The 17,379-nt window shown below is 49.6% G+C and overlaps 1 long non-coding RNA gene across 1 annotated transcript in view; it reads right to left on the bottom strand.

Moving 5' to 3' along the window:
• The window catches only part of LOC135579559 (uncharacterized), a 40,470-nt gene extending 23,124 nt beyond the window's left edge, over positions 1 to 17,346 (bottom strand). Inside the window, exon 1 of the long non-coding RNA XR_010472897.1 lies at positions 17,246 to 17,346. This is a non-coding gene — a long non-coding RNA (uncharacterized LOC135579559). The remainder of the gene's footprint in view (positions 1 to 17,245) is intronic.
• Between the last annotated feature and the right edge of the window lie 33 nt (positions 17,347 to 17,379).

The raw sequence follows: 17,379 nt of genomic DNA, 5'->3' as shown, positions 1-17,379 counted from the left end.
TGAGAGGGCACACAGCAGTCTGAGAGGTAGAACAGGAGACTGAGCTGCAGCCATCTTCTCAGATTCTTCCAGCTTCTTTAGAGCACTGGAACAGGCTCCCCAGGGAGGCAGTCATGGCCCCAAGCCTGACAGCGTTCAGGAAGGGACTGGACAACACCCTCAGACACATGGTGTGAGCTGTGGGGTTGTCATATTTAAGTACAGGAGTTGGTCTTGATGATCCCTGTGAGTTCCTTCCAACTAAGGACATTCTATCATTCTATGATTCTCCAAGGACAAGCCCACAGGGACTTTGGGCTTCCCAAAGGAACATGGCAGTGCCAGTAACCTCAGAGAGCTCCCTCTCAGAGGCAGTTTGCCTTATTACTCACCTTTCTTTTCCCATATTTTCCAACCTGGAATAGAGTTGCTCTGTGCTATTATCAGCACCTTAAAGATGCAGTTGTGCCTTTCCTAGGGTTGAAAAACTGCAGAACTCAAGTAATAAGTCCTATTCTCACTCCTGACTGCCCTTAGTGTTATCATGGTTTATTGTTTCTCCTGCAGGTGAAGCGCCAGGGAGGATTGTATTCAGTTGTGTTCATTGTTGTACAAAACTTACAGGAAGACCTAGATATTTTTTAAAAATACTATAGTCCTACATAGTGTGTACATGATGTAGTAATATCTACTGTCCTCTTGGTGGCAGAATGAAGTCTATAAAAATAACATGCTGAGAAATCAAAGAACCACGGTAATTTTAGTCAGTTTGCCTTCCGATCTATTTGAAAAGTCTTTATTAAAAAGACAAATGGCAATAGCAAAAATGCTGCCCTGGGAGCAGTTCTGATAAATACTAACAGCAAACAGCTCTGCGCATTCACTGCATATGGAATGGGGGGAGGGCAGAAAAGGATTATTTGCAGTTTTACTTCAAAAACAAACTTCTGCCTTCAGATGTCTGTGTTTAGCTGCTGCTGGCTTCCTTTACATGTGTGTTTACCAATTACCATTTGGGCGATCATAAATCAAAGAGCTGTCTCAAGGAACTCCAGAGTGAAAGCATAAGCTGCTGGAGCTTGAGCTAACAAGGCAATGATCATGTGCTATAGAGTATAAAGCTTCTTTCATACCTTCTGGTAGCTCATACCCTGTCTGGAAAGCAGAGCAGGTGAATCATAAGGCAGAACTTGGCCCTATTGCTTCTAAAATGCCACACTTTGCAGTCACATGGACAAAATAAATCCTTTATCTGAGTTACTTCATCTGTTTGTCGCCATAGTCGGATATTTCATGCAGTTAGTATCATTTTTGCAGCTTGTTTAACCAGTTTTGCTGTAATGTTAACTTCATGCTTTAGTCATAAATAAATGCTAGCAGCAAAAGTAGATGATGAAGTCACAGGGAGACAAGAATCTTCATTGTCAATAATGTTAAAAATGGAAGTGAACAAGCAAAGAATTTGATAGAATTATGAAAAATTCATGCCTTAGAAATTTCTGCAATTTTCTGGTCTGGAAAATTTTTGAAAGTTTGGGTTCATTACAGGATCTGAGAAGAGTTTCACCTTTGAAAATAGGTGATTAAAATGGGCTCTGAAATATTGACCCGGAAGTCTGTAGGAGACATCAACAAACAGAATTCATTTGTAGAAGAAAAAAAATCCTTCAAGTGAAACAAAAATACAACTAATCTATTTGTCTGTCCAATTAAAGGACCTGTCCTACCTGGGCTAAATAGCATCTGAGTGAGTTAAAGGCACTATACTCCAGAGTTGGTGCTCCATAGAGGTACAAAGTAAATTGCACATCCTTAACAAGCTCGCTCATGGTTTGCTCAGCTCTCTTCCGTGTGCCATGCTTGCCTGCCTCTGGCACTGAGAGTGGCATGGAAAAGGAGACCTTTGGGTTGGAGAGGTGCTTCAGTTTAGAAGAAATGGACAGAATTCCTTACACATTGGATACTGTTTCTAGTAAAAATTCACTCTTGTCCTGAAGCCAGGATAAGCCTCTGTGGCTAGTTTTCTCCTGTATCCTAAATCTGATAGCATATATTTCTACAGCTACTAAGTTGGAAGCTGCAAAAAATGGGCTGTAGGCACACAGCTCACACAGCCAGAATCTAAAGCTAATGACAGCCCCACTGAGTGGGAATACTTATCACCAGCACAGAGATCAGGATTACACCAACTGGCTCCTCTATTAATGTTTCAGGAACAGATCCTGAAATAACTGATAAATTATGACCCAAGTTAGAGCTGAGTGTCATTTAGGCCCTGAAGATTACCCTGCATCCTTGTTTGAGTCTTGTTGCTGCCATTTCATTATATCACCTGTGATAGATGCAAAGCTCCAATTGATGAACGGTTGTTCTTCCCTTACAACTAGGTCCGAATCTGTTATGGAAATCCAACTGGTTATTTCAAGACTTTCCTGAAATGACCCTCTAAACACAGCTGCCTTACAGTCATGGTAAACATTCTTCACAAAGGCCAGTTTGCTCTGCAGGCCCCAAAGAATGTGACAGCTTGGTACTTGGGTAAGCCTGGGCTCAGTTTCTGTTTCTACAGAAAAGCTGGAGTCTCCAGTGGATGTTGGTAAACAAACCCTGGAGCCATTACTTGATAGGGTTCATAACCTGTTACTCAGCACCTTGTAATATGGAGCTGGATGTAACCAAAATGGAAAACAACAAAAAATCGGAAAAGTATTTCAGAAGTACCTGGAATGAATAATTGTGCACAGAGCAAGCTGCAGTAACAGTTATTCAACTATTAAGTGTGGCCTGACTTGGTTAACCCTGCACCAGGCTGAGATACTCAAGGAATTGTAGCTGCTGACAGAAACAAGTTGTCTTCCCCAGTGTCCACATACAACTCTCTCAGACTTCAGTACAGGAACAGAAGGAAGGGTAGAAGGGAGGGAGGGTGGGAGACTGAGCCAAGAGTTGTAAGCCACTTCTGTTGTCAAATAGCAAGACTTTCTGTCTAGAAGATGAAATAATTTCCATTTTTGGCCTCTGAAAGCTGAGGCTAGGTAGATTCATGTTAGAAGTAGCATACACAAGAGTCAGTACTGTTGACCACTAGATAACTTTATTTTAAAAATATTTAGCTCTCCATTGCATAAAAGAGTTTGTGTCTTCCCAGGAGTTCAATATCAGAAAGGATGTGCTATAGCTCAAGCTCTTGGAGCAAGTACAACCTGGCAAAATTCAAACTGGTGAAAAGACAGATCTCTCTGAACTTGCTGCTGCTTTCTGGGAGCTTCTGTTTGCTTTTGTGATGGGAATGCCATGTAGGGAGTGTTGGAAAGGACACAGGTAAAGAGCTATTATTGTTGTTGTTGTAGGACCAATTCCATCTTCATGACTAAGACTGAGTGAAACTTACTGCCAAATAAGATATTAGTTGCTTTGGTGCATGGTAGTGGAATTAAGCCCAGAAAGAAAACACCTTGAAACCTGGGCTTGACTGTGCATGTATTGGCCACCACACATGACATTTCAGGCATGACAGTGCCAGGCAGCTTCTACACCCACTGGCAGCCCAGGGAAGGCTTAGCTCTGCCCACAGCTGGGCACAGCAGACCACCTTGGTGGCTTTAAAACACTAGTTTGTCTGAGAGGGCTTGTTCTTTCCATGCACTGTGATCAGCTGGAAGGGACTGTTGCTCCATAAAGTAGTGGAAAGGTTTTCAGATTTGCATCCTCATAGTATTGAAAGGCTGGTAAGGTAAAAAAGGGCTTCAAGGACAGAGAGGTTCAGCAAAGAAGCCCTTGTTTGGTTGTAATTTCATTCAAGTGCAATATTGATACCAGAGAAGAAGTGAAAGCATGAAGTTAAAACTGTAATCCTGGTACTGGCACAGGGAAGGATGAAAAAAGAGAAAACAGCTGTCAGTGAGAGCTACCCTGTTACTTCAAAATGTGTTGATCATGTTTCCTGTGGTCTTGCATTGCAACAAATAAGGCAATCATCATCACCACTACCAACATGGGATCCACCTTCTTTCAAGCAGATGCCACCATAAACTGGATGACTGATAATGCTTGAATCTCTCTTTCATAGCTTACTAGTCATTCTCAAAATTGTGTGACTGGTTGACTCAAATGTACAAGGTTGTTAGATATAAACACTACACCTAGCCCAGGATTACCTTCACACTCAGAGGGAAGATGGGGAAGGAGTGAGAGGGAGAGATAACCCTTTGGTATATGAGTACTCTCTGAATTATGCCCGCAGCTTTGCCATGACCCAGCAGAAACTCCCAGTCTCACTCTCTGTCACTACAATGTCTCATCCAAAATGCTGCACATGAATTTAATCACACAGAGGCCTGGAGCATGTTCCACATTGGAAACAACCAGTTTCTGTGACTGAAATTAAAGTGGAAAATTCCCAGCACAGTTAAACTCAGAGACTTTCCTCCACCCTAACTGCTCAGCAAGCAAGAGTTATTCTAACCACACATCACATCTACTTGAGGGAGGCTGCTGAGCTTCTTCTCTGTTTTAAAAGAGAAGCAGCACTGTAAGAGAATGGCTGATGGCTGCGGCTGCAGGAACAGTACAGATCAGGCCGCAGTGTAATCACCACTGGGCGATTGAATCGCCCTCCATCCCAGATCTGGGCCTGGCCCCAGAGCCTGGTTGGTGTGGTACAGGCTGAGGCATGATGGTTTTGATGGGGCAGGTACACTGTCTGTAATCCAACATCAGTTTTCCTCTGTCCTAGAAGTGCTTTCCCAAAGTCTGAGAAGAAACCACATGGCAGCTGGCGGGCACATCTCCCTGTGGGACGGCTGGATCTCCCCTGGCACCAATGTCTGACCCTGAGCCCCCTCCAGGCTCCTTGGTGTCAGGCCCACACACAGGCCGTTTCGGAGGCAGGGGGGGCAGGGGCGGCTGCTCCAACAGCCATCTCTGGTAAGCAGGACAAGGAGACTATTGCTCAAAATCGTTAATCATTTTCAGTATCAACTTGGCAAGAGAATAAAACAAGGTTTTCCTAAGAAATAAAGACATGGTGCACCCACAGCTCTTGACTCCCATTCCAGCAAATTCAGGCAGACCTGGACACCGCGGGTGGTGGGCAGGGCTGTTCCTCTGGCCGGGTATTTCACGGTGCTGATGGAACGTGGTCTCTTTTTTCCTGCCGTGCAATGTGTAGAAATACTGTAGAAATAACACATTAGCCTCTCCAGGCAAACAACACCTTGGCAAAGTGGCAGAGCGGGGCTGCTCCTGGCGGAGTGGGAGGGCTTGCCGCAGCCGGACCGGCACCCACCGCAACCTTCTGCGCGGATTTCGGGCTCACGCCGGGAGAAACGGCATTCTCCGGACTCAAGAAAGTTCCTCTCTCTCCCTTTGGACACACCGTTGTGGTGTTTCTTTCCTTTCACACCGCCTCCTTCTCATCGTGGATCAAAGATTCAAGGAGAGGTGGAAAAAAGAGAGGCAGAACAGCCTGTATTTTCTATGTTAGCTTCTGACGCCAGAAGGGATTTAGCGATATTACCGGCAGCTCATTTAGAGAGTCCCAAAGCACACCAAGAGAAAAATAAACGAGCAGCAACAAACGCGTTTACTTTAAGCACGCAGTCGGTGAGCACCAGAGCAGGAGCCGGGGGCAAACGTTGGTCTGGTTATTCCGGCAAAGCTCCTGGGGAAAGAATCCCCTACCAGAAAACATCCCGGTTCGCATAAGGCACAACTACACTGAAAACAAATATATTTATATACACATACATATATATACAACTATATAAGGATCACGCCATGGGAAAGGACTGGCGCTTACGGCTGTTCTTCCCACCGGGAGAGAAAGCGGGGGTATTTCTCGGACCCGAGGGCTCTCTTTGCTCCTGCGACCGGGTGAGGCACTGCGCGCAGTAACCGCGGGCGTCGGCGATACCTGCGCCCAGACACGTACTGCCAGACCACAGCCTCCTCCCCCCTTCACTCTTTCCCAGGGGATGTCCAGCTGAAGGGGACAGATGGGGTGAGCAACCTGAGCCTGTCCGGTGTACAGCTTCCCGTTAAAAAACCTGGCTCCTCCAAAGTGATAAAACCCCGAGCTCTGGCGAATTGTACCCCATTCACTGTCGATGTCACCTTACGATGTCCTCTGCCTCCGGGTGAGGGCCACGAAGACGCCACCGAAAGCAAAGACTGCGGCTCCGCGCGGATCGGGGGGCTGCTCCGGAGGCCGGGTGCCCTTTCCAGGGCTGGCAGACGGGAAAGACTTGCTGTCGAAAGCGGGGCAGAAAAGGCTGTGCAGAGCTGCAGGCGTGTGCCGCGGCAGCGGACCGGCTCACCCGGTTGCTTTCTGCAGTTTTCATGCGGTCCCGTTCAGCTGTCATCAAGCGAGTGTCGCCCGGGGCGGGGGGAAGCTGGGAAAGCGATTCTCTTGGGCCGGTGGGGTACTTCGGTGTCACGGTGGGGGTCGGGCTCCCCCGCACACCCGGGCGCTTGGGACAAGAGTGGCATTTCTACGTCGATTAGCTAACAGAGGGGTCCGAGTGGGTAAAGTCTTTTTCCCAACTGCCTGCACCCTATCCCTTAGTCGACCGAGCGAGCACTATGCATATAGTCATATATATATATCTAAAAGAGACCAATTTTAATGCTCAATTGCACATTCAAAGGAAATAATGACGGGGAAATACGAGCACAAAGATGTTAGCTGACTTTTAATAAAATGACTTGGCAGTGTTAGGTTGGACTCGACGATCTTATTTTCCAACCTAAATGATTCTATGATCCCAAAGGGCACAAGCATTAATAAGTCCACAGCTTTGTTTTACTTTTTATATAGAACATTCATAGTACATCCAGGGAAAACCAAAATCAAAACAAACCCACAAACAAACAGCAAACCCCACTCATAACAACAACAAAAACTATTTCTGAAAGCCAAGTTCATCTTTGTTGTCTAAATTCGCATCACGTTGCCAGTGTAACCCTATCTTTTTTGCATTGTTTCACAGAACAGTGTGCTTAGATTCGTTTGTAAATTAGAAACTGTATTTTGTGTGTATAAACACAGAAATACTGAAGGCAATACTTTCAGAAGATGTAAAAGCATTTTTGGTCCTAAAGAAATCGTGCACAATTTTAAAGAAAGTAGTACACATATTAATATAGGAGGTCGGTCCTGATAGTCTTTCGTATCTTCTACTGTGCTGCAGCTGTCCAAATATAAAACGGTTATTAATTTACAATATTAATATATTAATAGTTTATCTATGATGGTTTCATTCTTCAAAATTATTTCCCTTTCAGAACCTTGCGATTACTTGGTCTTGAAAGCATATTTTACAGGAGCAGGATTTATAATAGATAAATTATTTTCTTTTGATAGTCACAGTTTACTAATGGAGGATATAGGTTAAAAACTACAAGGTAAAAAGGACACTTCATTCAAATCCCATGGAAGCCCCCACCTTGATCCTAAATTGTGTGCATACAAAGAATATACAAACGCTTCAAATGTGATGAACAATGGGATGATTTGTTTTGTTTTTTCCTAAGTGACATTTCTTCTGTTACTCGTATTATGAGTGGAGAGTGTTTATACACAAGTGAAGAGAGATACTATGTGGCTTATATCCTGATATCCAGAGACTAAAAGGCTGTTCGCAGTACTCTGGATGACATAAAAGAGACATTGGACAAATATCTGCAAGTTTTGACAACGAGTGGAAGCAGCTGTACTGAGTTTTCTAAATTGTTGAGCAATCGCTGAGTTCGTAGATATGGGCACTGATCTACGAACTTGTTTCCAAGGCCCACCTCGGCCACTTCACTGTGCCTCTGCCCAGAGACCGGCAGCAGGTCTTTGCAGCTAGAAGGTCTCGATCCTGGAAATAGCAGAGATGCGGTAAACCTCGCCCTGCACTGCACGGAGCTTCTGACTCGGCCTCTAGCCGAGCGCACCCGTGGTTTGCCCGATTTGGGATAAGCACCCAGTTTATTATTCAGAGAAACTCTGGTACGGGAGTGCGAGGGAGCCGCTGACAGCGGCATTTCCGGCAGGGCTGCATGGAGACCTTCGCAGCCGCTACACTTGGAGATCTTGCCAGCAAACTTTCTCTGGAGGCCTTGGCATCACCTTTCTTCCTATCATATAGGTTCTAGTCTCCCACAAGCAGCAGGAAAATCCCACACCTCCCAAGGCCATTCTGTTCCCCTGCCCCATCGCCGAGCACCTTCTGCCTATTTGGCACCCTGAGATGATCTGAAATGCTTTGAGGAAAAATGTTCCAAACGGGGATGTCTCCGATCTCATCCTTAGGGAGGAGAAAAACTGTCAAGAAAAACACTATTAAGGCTGGGTGGATGTAGCATGCATCAGTGCCGGGCCAGTGGCAGGGCAGGCAGTGAGCAGCAGCCCGCTGTGACACGGGGCTCTGCCGTCGGGGTCGAGTCGGTGGTACTGGAACGTCCCGAGGAAGCCTGAGCCTGGGCCAGGCAGCGACCAGCCCCCGCTGCCTGCCGGTGTGAAGCCGCCCAGAGCCGCTGAGACGACGCTTCGGCACTCAGCACAGGACTGTACACAGCAAAATTGCTTCACCTTCCTCCCTCCAGCTCCGCTGCTGGAAGTAATCCCAGGGCAGTGCACGGGCTGCAAGACTGGATCCATCTCTCCAGGCTGGAAGCTGCTCCCATTGGGAATACTCCTGGGCTCCCCTGCCAGGACTGGGACGCTTCTGCAGCCCAGGTGCTAGTCCTGCTGCGACCTCTACTTGAGGGCTGGCCGGGGCTATGGGGCTGGAGGTGGGCAGCTGCAGGAGCGGGCAAAGGGTCACTCTGAAACACCGAGCTGCTGGCTGCAGACCACCCCTCTCCGACATCTCCCGAGCTGCACAGGTCTCTCGGGGCTGGATGGGGGTCTCGGAAACCGGGGTCTCTTTGGCGAACTACAGACCCTGGGCCTCGGACATCAGCGCTCGCAGCCCGTGAAAACGGCGGGGGTGCAAAATCACAGCACGACATGGGAAGCCAAAATGTCTCTCAGCGCCACGAGTCGCCCCACATCGCCCCTGCATCACTCGTTATTGTTGCGTTTGTCAGAAAACCCACGGAAAAGCCACGCTTAACTGTCTTTTTCTGACGCCGCTAGAAACCCGATGGAAAAACCCCTCCGCGCCGAGCGGCATCTGTCTGTCCCCGGGAACTGAGTTATTTTAGGTGGGCAGTGGTGAGGGACAGCGGTCTTCTTCCCTCGAAACAGCCGTTCTTCTCCAAACAAACAAACAAGTATATTTACAGCACCATTCTGCATTAAACGTTAAACGTTGCGGCGTCTCAAAGTTGTAAATGCGCGGGGTGGGTTTTATCCTCTCAGTTATTATACTGCAGTTGCAGGAGAGAAATATTTTGCAAATCAAATCGAAACGGCCCAGTGCGACACCAGGGCCTTCGAGCTCTGCATGCCTGAGGCCAGTGGCTACTCTGCAGGAGTGGGCCCTGCCCAGGTGCCGCCGGGCTGCAGCCCCCACGGGCGGCCGTGGCCCTCCTGCCCCCTGGGCTGGCCCGGCGTGGGGTTTCTGCCAGACAAGCGGCCTCGCAAGCTGCTTGGAATGACTGCAATCTCGTACTTGGTTCGTATGCAGCGTGGTTGATACCACACTTTCATTTCCACGCGTAGTGTAAGCGGGGAGAGCTCAACACCGCATCCGTCACGTAAAAAAACCCACTGAGTTTCACTGCAGAAACTTTAACCCGGGGAGGTAGATTTTTTTCGTTTACTTTACAAAATATATCAACGCATAGTGAACCCCGTGCCCCATTACGCCTCTGCTATTTCACGTCGCAAATAATTTGTTTCCAAGTGCATCACTAATGTCGCCCCCAGGGACCGACCGCCGAGCGCAGCTGCAGACCAGCGCAATTCCTTGCTGACGAAGCAGGGAGAAAGGACAGCTCATCTCTCCCTCCCCGCCTCTTCTCCCCCTCACGGCCCCGTTTTATTCTCACAACGAAAAAAACCCTCAGAGCGGGAACGACTGAGTTTCCTCCAGGCTGTAAAACATTAATGTAGTTACAAATCACTTAGCTTCCAAAAGCTTCCATCCTTTCGTAATCTTGATCGCATATCCTACCCTACCGTGGAAATAAAAAAAACCCTCTGTGTTTTGTGACTCTGTTATTCAAGGGGAGATGAGGTTTAGGAGGAAAACACTAACAGGTCCCTCGATGTTTCCTTTGCAAATACCTCCAGCCCAGACTCCATCCTGCTGCTCCCGGGCCTTGCATGTCCCACCTTCCCCCATGTTTCCACCTAGCTTGAGTGCCACAGTCCTCCATCTGCCGCAGACATATATGTCCCTACCTGAAGACAAACCTCAGGTCACCTCGGAAATATGTCCTTTCCAGAGCAACAGGGCATCAACGATTATAATGCACAGTATGAAAATTCCGTATACACATTTTCGTATAAGGGGTTTATGCTTAAGTAGATCTGTCGGAACTGAAAACCCTTAAAGATAAAGGATCGAGGAAAAAAAAAAAGGCACACTCTAAAACCTGCTCAGGAAGAATTGTCACCACCTTTAAGTGCCGAAGACAGATATTTAGAGGGTCGGTTTTACCGTGGGAAAGGATTAGCGGACACAAAGTCAAGTGAGGAAACTTCCTCGCTGGCGAAGCCACCTTGTGGGAGTGCAGCCCGGATCACTGCCTGCAGTCCCCGGCGACCCCCTCCCCAGCCCCTCAACCCCCTTCGGGCTCACTCCGCGGCACGACACGGCCGCAGCTAAGGAGGAACCCCACTGGCAAACAAGGCCTCGCCACAAAAGAGGCGAGGGACGGGATAATTACTTTTCCCCTATAATTCCGGAGACATACGTTATAAATCACCTGGCGAACGTTAAGCCCCAAGATGTGCAGAAGAGCGAGGCAGAGCCACATTTGGCTTGTAGATGGCCCTCGTGAAAATACAGCTAGGAGATAAACAGGCGTTGATTTGGCTCGCTGTGCAGGCGAGCTCCTAAGTTCCCTGTGCCTTTATGTGTGCCAGACTCCGTCGGGACAAGTGGGAGAGGCAGGCTGGCCACCCCTGCTGGTATCGAGCGACACCCCGAAACACGGCTTGGGTGTAAGCAAACGGTGCTGCCCCTCGCCTCTGCTTGCAGCGCTTCCCCTGCCCCGCGGGAAAGGCTCCCTCCCACTCGCCGTGGCACAGAGTAGCCTGCGTGCGTTTGCACGCGTGCACACTGGTGAGAGGGTATATGTGTGTGTGATCTCGAAAGAAAGCCACGAAGAAAAGCAACGACTTTCGAAGTCGGACTTTCTGCTGTGAGTCCAAGAAGAAGACAGAGCTACTAGGACACTCTCAAACGCTTGTGGTTACTCGAAAGCAGCTCGAAAAGGCAAGTGTTCCTGTAGGTGGCACTGGTACTAGGTGTTGCAGAACCGAAGGCAGATATGGAGAAAATTGCCTAGGAATTCCCGATTGGTTCCTATAATTTAACGCAGAACAATAGAGGTATTTTTTTCATTTACTCTAAATTCATGTAACATGTGACAAATGAAAACCTGATTGCTTTATTAGAACAAAATATGCTTTTAAATCTAGCCATTTATAGCTTTATGGCCTCGTCCATGAGAGTTGTCTATTTCCCTATATGTAATTAAACAAATCCTAGTGCAAAGAGAAATTAACTCAGCACCGCTCATTCGAGTCAAATGTTTGCACCAGGAAAGCCCTAATGAGACACTGTCTGGTTTCCAGAGGAGTTGCTAAGAACAAGTGGCGGCAAGTTATTAAATCTGTCCAAGCAACTAACACATCATTAAGACTCCCTCCCCTCCAATCCTCCCAACCTCGATCTGAATATTCAAGCGAGGGTGGAAAGAGCAGGACGGTGGCACCGCCGCCGTGGGCCGAGGGGGAATGCCCCCCGCCCGGGGGAGCAGGGCTGTTACAGCCCCCGGAACTCGGCAGCGAGCGGGGGGCGCGTTCGGGTTTGTCGGGGAAGCTCGGTCCGCCGGGATGTCGTTAGCCCTGGCCCTTCGCCCATTTTCGGACTAGCCTACATTTATTTCACCTGCTCAACTGTCTTCAATGCATACCGGTAAAACGCAGGCGTCTGATCTTGCCTTCACTGGAGAGATCTACTACGGACTTGAGACGAAAGGGTCAACCCAGACATAGCAGTCAGTCTGTCCCCTCCTCTCTCCTAGGAAGGGGACAAATGCCCGGAAACACTGGCCCCGGGTCGACTGAGCTATTACAGACCTTGCCAGCTCCTTCTCCCACCGGGCCGGTGCCGGGTGGGGTGCGCCAGCCGACGCCGAGCCGCGGGGAGCGGCCACCCAAGCACAGGCGAGATGCTTGCGCTCCAGCCAGGCCGCCGGGACAACTCCACTCTGCGTGGACATTTGCTAAGCGTTGAAACGGAGGTTCCCTGCTCCCGTACGCCAGGAAGGAGGCTGGCAGGAGGTTGCATCCTTACCCCAAAAGCATGAGACTCAAAAGCTTGGTGCCTTGATTTTTTGCTATGTTCCGTTTCACTTCAGATTTTGGGGACTCTCACCACCAAAGTGACTCAAAGACCTGACTATATTTTGCCTGCCATTACTTCATAAATACGCAGGAAGTTTTCAAAGGTGGCTTGCTCGTATTCGATGACACTTTGTTAAATAAAACTTCGTCCTATTACATTTCCGTTCTCCATCTTGTTCCTGACATCAATTCAATTTCTTAAAATTGAAATCACACACTCTCATGTCACTGCTCCCCACCTCCACTCCCCAGCTTGTCTGAGGATGGGACAAGATAAAATATCTTTTGTGGGAGTTTCAGAGTTGTTGTGAATATTACCGTGTACATTTGAATAATATATTAATTCAATTAATCTAAAAATATGCCCCTCATGGATTTACCTACACTTTCGTACATGAATGCAGGCAGTTTATGTGAACACAAACGTGTAAGAGTGGTTTTTAACGAGCTAAAATAAGGCAGCGGGCAGAAAAAAGAGCTGGAAGGATCGGCAACGTGTCCTGGGATCATTCTCACAAATCCTTTTTCCCTCCGAAAAGGGGAGAACAAGTGGAAACCCAGGCCTATCCTTGGCCAAGAGTGGAGGCTAGGGGTCACCAAGGGGCTTAGGGGCTGTGGGGTGGTGGCGGTCCCCGCCTGCGACACTGCACTGGCTGAAAGGGACATCTCTCCTTGAAAATACTCCCTCCTTCGCAGCCGCTTCCAAGAAAGCGTCTGTGGGAGGCTTGTTTGAAGTGCACTTGTCCGAAGCTACACTGGAGGGTCAGCACACCTGAGACCTGTGAGTCAGGCCGGATATTTTTGAGACCGCAGGCTTGGAGAGGGACCGGGGACGGCGGGAGCAGCTCCCCCTCCCCTGGGGAGCCCGGAGTCAGCCGGGACCGGCCTCGCAGCCCCTCCCGCGTCTTGCTAAGGCACGGTGGCCTCGCTAATCTGCTGGGCTCAGCTATTTTACCGCCTAAGGAAACGCACATGGCAGCCAGTGATACGTGAAGACCCCTTCGTCCTGCATTAGCTTCCTTACAGGTCCCGCAGAAAATAGGAGCGATCCCGGGAGGGGATTTTATATACCCTCGCGTAGGAATAGCTTCGCGCAAAACGAAAGCCCCGTTTCACAGCTCCATGGGTCCCATCTCTCTCTACATCACACAGCATCGCCGCTCCGGGATGAATCACCTCTAGCCACAGACTAAGGTTGTAGTTGCCCTTCAACCTGCTTCTGCCCGCTTTTTCCTGCCTTTCTTTCAGAGGTGTCTAAAGGCGCCTCCGACGCTTCCATGGTGCTGATCACCACCCCCCCCGCACACCTCCCCTGCTCCTGCTCCAGGATGCTCTTTGCAGTCCAAACTGTGCTCCCACACGGGGGAATTTTGTGGCTCGGCGCCGCATAATAGTATAAAATTTTAAAATTATTTTAAATAAATAATTATTTAAAATCTGCAGCTTCGAAGAAGGGCTGAAAGTGTGAGCCGGGTTTCACTGGGTTGATTTCTTCCTACAATGGGAGAGCGGAGGAAGCCGGGGGTCAGCGAATCACTACATTCCGATGAGCCTCTACAGAAAGGCCTTCATGGAGGACGGGCTCTCTCTGAAAGAGGTTCAGGGAAGCAGGACCCGGGCACGCCGAGGTGAGCAGGGCGACGCTGAGGGCTTCGGTCGCCGAAGAAGTGGGATGCTGCCGCGCCGGGACTCCGCTCCCAGCTACGGGAATAGATCAAGGGACCCCGGGAGCTGGGCACTCGCTGGACGGCTCCCGGCCCCGGAGAAGGCGGTGATGACCGGGGGGAGCCAGGGCCTGCCAGCCATCGCGTTACCGGTACCGGCTGCGCACCGGTGCTGCTGCTGTATAGGCGAATCGCTGCAGACAACTCACGCCAAGTCGGTTTCATGAAGAAGAGAGGGAGAGAGAGTAGGGTTTGAGGGAAGGGAGGGGCGATAGAGCAGTCTCTAGCTCCCCTCTACGATGTCCCGGTGTCGGGGGAGGCAGGCAGAAGCAGTGATTCCGGAGGGACACCAGCTGCCGGGCTCCGGCAGCATCGTGCAGGACGGCACAGCTCGCTCCCCCGATTCACTGCTAAGGGGAAGGAGCGGGAAGGGAAAACCGGCTCTTGGCTGGCCCTTGCCCGAGTCTCTTTCAGCCCGCCCCGCTTGGCTTTGCCCAGCCGAGGGGACACTGCGGTGGAGCCACGCGTGGCCTTTCCCAGCTGGAGAAACCCGACCTTGCGCCCCAGCCCGCCTCTCCCTGCCGCCTTTCCCCTCCGATTTAATTATTTCCTACCTGAAAAAAAAAAAAAAATTGATCTCTTTGCCAGTCAGGTCAGAAGCGATCAGCAGGCTGTTGTATATTAAAATGTTTTCATACTCCTCTCGGCTCCCCCTGCCCTCTACCGACTCACTGTAGATGTGACCTTTGGTATTTCAGCCCACACTCAGCAGTTGAATGGAAACAAGTTGAGCACGTTCACTTCTGATAAACATTATCCTTAAACCACTGGAGACCCGAGCAGAGTAAACGAGCTTTTCCGACAGGACCACATGAGGAACACACATCGAGAAAGGGAAAGAAATCGAATATCCAGGAGATCAGAGGCGGGCTCGGGGGTGGAAGAGTGGGAGAGCGAAGGAGGGGGAGCAGACAGGTTGGAGGACACGGCGGGAGGGGGAAGAAAAGGACACAATTGTGAGCACAACAGGCACAGATGGGGAGAGAAACTACGCGGGCAGGGTGGGAGAGCAGCGCAGGGTCACGCCCGAGCATCCCAGCAAGCCCGGGGGGATTTCGGGGGCGCCGAGCCGGGTCCATGAGTGGCGTGGTAGGGTTTACGATCAGCCGCGTGCCTGGACACGGCCCCCGGACACGCGCTGTCGGACCGGGCTGGAGCAACAGGAGGGGAAGGAACGCGTGTGCGAGGCGGACGGGGAGACAGGCAGGGACCCGCAGGCAGAGACCCGCCGGCAGAGACCCGCCGGCAGGGCCCAGCCGGCGGGAAGTCCAGGCTCTGTCGGGAATCCCTCTAGCGACTCTGCTTCTGGAAGAAGTACGTTGCTAATGCGGATCGGAAGTTTTATGGACGCACACCCCCTTGTTTAATTACGTAATTAACCTCATTAAAGGCTGGATCCGGGTCCCATTAATTCAATGCCTCCTGCCTTAAAAATATCCAGCCCAGGTCAGCTCAAAACACCGAAAAGGAATCCGGCTTCAGCAAATGTCTTCGGGTATTGCCTGCAAGTATGCCTGCGCAGCGTGCTATCGCATTTGCTCGGGGGTGGGGTGGTGTTAGTGAGGAGGAGGAATCCCCTATAGCAGAGGTAATTTTATCTAGGTTGAAGAAGCACTACAATTTACAAGTGTGATATCCTGAATTAGCAACTCACATTTCTGAAATAAGCACAAAACTGCCACAGAAAAGCTGTTGCGCTGTTTTCCATCCTGTTTATTTATTTAATCCATGTGGAGAAAACAGAAGTACTCGCCGATATTCGGATCAAGAAAAGAGATAGCTGCGAAAGAATCACGGTCACCCTCATTCCACTACACAACGTCTGCAACATGCCGTTAATTTGTGGGCGATCCCCTGCAACACCGTACTTATTCCTAACTACGTACTTTCATTGCCACATGTGCAGGCTCTGAAATCTAACTCAATTAATTTGATTTTTTTTTTCTAAAACCAATCAAATTGACAAATATTTCAATTAAAATAGCATTTATACCATGTTCATATACATCAGCGACATCATATTTTACTCACTAATATTTCGTGCACTCCGATCACATTATTTATTTTCACGGTCTATTTAATTTACAGAGTTTGCACCTTCGAGACTTTAAGTGAAAACAAACAAACATACAAAATAAAACAAGAAAGACATAATCCTCTCCAAAGGAAAAAGAAAACAAATACTTTTTTAGAGCTGGAAACCCATGATGTCTGCGTGCAATACGATGTACGTGGGATGTATGTAAGAGGCACACACATAGGTTCACAGATCAGGATTCGTACACCTAATGCCAAACCAAACACTTCCACATACACAAATACGCCGCGACCCACCACACATACTTTAATTCCTACCAGCTTTGTCTGTTTTTCTTTTAACTGTTAATATGTAGCAGCGTCTCTGATAAAGTTGAAATTAGCTGCGAGGCGTTGACATTTTACAGTTAAACGCTGAGCGATATTTAGTGTGGGGATTAAACCACAAGCGGACCCGATCTTTGATGCCCGGGGAACATGAGGATCCTGATGCCCGGGCGCCTCAAACCCCGTCCAGTCTTTTCCCGCGGCAAGAGAACCTATACCTGATTTCCCCACCGGTTTGTGATTTCCACAAAAATTGACTCAAATCTCATCACTCACAGCCTTCTCGTACACCACCGGTGAATATTCGTCAGTGAAAAAGTGCTTTATTACAGTAAGACGACCGTGAACAAGGAAGAACTTCTTTCCCGCATTTGCAAAGTCAACGCGGGAACACCGCACGTGTGGCAAGACATCGCTGTGCTCCTGTCAGAGAAGGGAGCAACCACTCTGCAAGCCCCGACGCCCCCTCCACGGCCCCTTCCTCTAGGAGAAGAGCCAGGAAAGGCGGTGCAGCGGCCCGGCGGGTGCTCTGCCCTGCCCAGCGCTTCCCCCGGCGGTGTGTCCTCCCCGTGGCGGCTGCCTGCTCGCGCCCCTGGTCCCGGTCCGAGTGATGCCCCACCGCAGTGCCAGTCCCGCTCAGCGGCGCCCCACCACTAACTGGACTTACCGCCGGGCAGGTACGAAACAGCCATTTCTGTCGTGGCAGGACCCAGGTGCCGAGCCCGCCTGAGAGACAGAGCGGAAGAGCCGCCGGTACAGGGCTGTCCGTCATTTCCCCTGGCCATTAGGAGGGCGGCTGGG

Source organism: Columba livia, chromosome 5, assembly GCF_036013475.1.
Source record: "Columba livia isolate bColLiv1 breed racing homer chromosome 5, bColLiv1.pat.W.v2, whole genome shotgun sequence".
NCBI classification, from domain to species: domain Eukaryota; kingdom Metazoa; phylum Chordata; class Aves; order Columbiformes; family Columbidae; genus Columba; species Columba livia.
This window is presented reverse-complemented; position numbering and strand designations above follow the sequence as displayed.